General features: G+C 37.1%; 1 protein-coding gene across 1 annotated transcript in view; it reads right to left on the bottom strand.

The window, feature by feature from the left end:
- LOC119591360 (beta-1,3-galactosyltransferase 5-like) overlaps positions 1-558 on the bottom strand; it is a gene marked incomplete at its 5' end in the record, with an annotated part of 62415 nt that overhangs the window by 55905 nt on the left and 5952 nt on the right. The window lies entirely within an intron of this gene.

Here is a 558-nt window from a genome sequence, read left to right as displayed (position 1 = left end):
GAAAAGAAATATTATGACATACTTATTTACATATTATACGCAGTTCATATAAAGATGCAGACGCACAAACAACAGACACACGACATACATTGCAATAATACAGATATCGCTCTTCTAGTACTGCGTATCACATTCAACATATTTTCAGAAACCTTTTAAATGTCATATTTTCATCAGTCCATTCCCCTTGTCTTACATGGACATTTGTAACAGATATTGCATTTTATCAATTCGTGAGAGTGAGACAGACAGACAAAAAGCTATTGTAAAGAGGTAAAATGACTACACAGACATAGACAGGCAGATAAGCACAGAGCGATAGGGATAGAAATGTATAGAGTGGAGCAGTTTCATTATAGATTCGTAGTGTAACAGCACTCTCCTTCTCGTGACATATCGTAGCACTGAGGGTAAACACTCCGTATCTTTTCCTTTATACACAGGACCCCTCTTCCTATAAATCTATTGACAGGTTCTACTTACGCTCCCTTGTATAAAGTGAGACACCGACACGAAATTAATTATATGTTTCTCGACCCTTGTTGGCTCTTGCAGATA

Source organism: Penaeus monodon, chromosome 28 (genome assembly GCF_015228065.2).
Source record: "Penaeus monodon isolate SGIC_2016 chromosome 28, NSTDA_Pmon_1, whole genome shotgun sequence".
In the NCBI taxonomy this organism is placed as follows: Eukaryota; Metazoa; Arthropoda; class Malacostraca; order Decapoda; family Penaeidae; genus Penaeus; species Penaeus monodon.
This window is presented reverse-complemented; position numbering and strand designations above follow the sequence as displayed.